Source organism: Papio anubis, chromosome 15 (genome assembly GCF_008728515.1).
Source record: "Papio anubis isolate 15944 chromosome 15, Panubis1.0, whole genome shotgun sequence".
Lineage (NCBI taxonomy): Eukaryota > Metazoa > Chordata > Mammalia > Primates > Cercopithecidae > Papio > Papio anubis.
In genome coordinates, this window is record NC_044990.1 from 68,364,735 (window position 1) to 68,366,942 (window position 2,208).

Below are 2,208 nucleotides of genomic sequence, written 5' to 3' on the forward strand. Positions count from 1 at the left end.
TCATCAATAGTTTTGGGAAAAAGAGAATGTTTTAGAACTGTTCGCAGGGTAGTGGAAAGTTTATGTAAAAGATGTTAGATACTTTAGTAGGATCCAGGCAGTACTGTTTTAAGAAATAGTCCAGTTTGGATACTTTCTGAAAGAATAAATAGCAAGATTACATAAGGTTACAATGACTGGAAGGATCAAGGAGAAAGCCTAGTGTTCTGGTCTGAGAAACTGGGTAAATTGAAGTAGTATTAACTATGTTGTATGAAACACACAAAAGCAATTTGTGAGTGGAGAAACACCAGAATTTAATATTCAAAATTCAAGGCCAAATATTGGAATTAATAAATTAATCTCAGTGATGAAAACTTTGTCAAGTTATGCTACTGACATTAAGTGATGGTAAAGTGTGTCTGAGGAGAAAAAAATAAATAAATTCACCTATTGGGAAAGTGTTGTTTGAGAAGAGAAAAATGACAAGAACTGAAAACAGTTGTTCTCCATCACTTTGTGGTCTGGAGTAGACAGAAGAGCAAAGGTACAAAGAGTCATCAGCTGATAATCCTTGAGGGATACTGAGAGACTGTGGTAACATGGAAACCAATGCCAATATTTCTAGAATAAGAGTGTTAACTGTGTGAATGCTGGTGGGAAAGTTGAATATGGGTAATAGACTTGAATAGACAATATGGTGCACATTGGTGACCCTATAATAAATTTCAGAGGTGTAGTGACAAGGATGAATGGAGGAGATTGAAGAGAATGTGCAGTGGATGAATGGAGAAATTGTCTCTGAGTCCTTTAAAAATAATTTATTCTAAAAGGGGACAATATTTACTTGGTAGTAGTCAGAGAAGTATCGTGTTCAAGAATATGGGACCTATTATAGCAAGTGATATGTAAACAGTAATGTGTTTCCAGATTATTTTTCCAATCAAAAACAAGGTGGGAAACAACTTTCTAGTTCACAAAGTAATTAATGTAATTAATAGATTCTTATTATAATGAAATACATTTAAAAAGTCGGCATTCCAAGAGACAGTATTTTCAACAAATTTATTTTTATGTTTTTATTTTTAACAATAATAGTTAACATTAATAAAGTAACTGCATTATTTTCTTATGTTTTGGCTGATGAGGTTCTTTGGATTTTTCAAAAGTCTATTAATTGAAGACTTCCCCTCAACTCCCTCCCCATATTCTAGGAAGGATAGATAAGTATAGGGATGTACATATTTCATTGTTATTACATCATGTCCTGGTCTGATCAAGTATTTCTTTTAAAGTACTGCTAAAACTTCTCTACATTTTATAATTGAGGTGAATGTCAGCAATTTCATCACATTAATGTCTTTCGTTATTAAATGTATTATACTGAGATGTGTGATTTCTGTATCCTCTAATAGAAATATTTCTAATAGCAAACACTTCTCTTTTTATAGAGTCAGAATCAAGATTTGTTTTCTCCACCTTGTTGAAACTTATGCAAATATCTCTCGAATAAATAAATTGGCCCAAACTTTGTGGAAGTTTGACTACTTCATAATCGTTTATGAAATACCTCTATTTTCTACCAGACGCAGTCAAGAGTGTCACATAATAATGACTAGAAGGGCCTCTGTCATGTAAGGCAGAAATTTTCTTACTTCTCATGTATTTTGGTCTGTTTTGTGTTGCTATAAAGGAATACCTGTGGCTGGGTAATTTATAAAGAAAAAGGTTTATTTGGTTCACATCTCTAATAATCTATAAAATGGAATATTGGCCATCTGCGTCTGGTGAGACGCCTTAGGCTGCTTCTATTACAGGTGTTACTAAGAAATAATTTTTCGGCAGCTAGAAAGGGTGAAAGTTCCCAGTGGAACTTTCCTTTAATAAAAAAGCAACTCCCAAACCATGTCTTCTCTATCAGAAAGGGGCTTGAATAACCAGACCTGAAAGCACTGATATGCAAATATCGGCAGCTAGAAGCCAGGTCCACCCAATATGGTGGCTCCCACCCTCTTTTCCTTATCACCAGGTGTTCCAGGTGTCATGCCAGCCTCCAGATAAAACCACATGTGTGGGACGGCCAGTCTTTTTGCAGGCTGTGTAGAAGGCACACCTGGTCAAACCAATCCACTAGTCCCTGTGTACATCAATCACCGCCTCCTCCAGCCTCTGTGCAAAACCAGTTGCATTCCACCAAAAACGAGAGACCCTCTTTTGAGTTTTCTCAAC

At 35.6% G+C, this 2,208-nt stretch overlaps 1 non-coding gene across 1 annotated transcript; it reads left to right on the forward strand.

The window, feature by feature from the left end:
* Nucleotides 1–341: 341 nt before the first annotated feature.
* On the forward strand, nt 342–410 carry LOC116270610. The gene has a single exon (XR_004178768.1). It is a non-coding gene; the product is annotated as a small nucleolar RNA SNORD38 (small nucleolar RNA).
* The last annotated feature ends 1,798 nt before the right edge of the window (nt 411–2,208 follow it).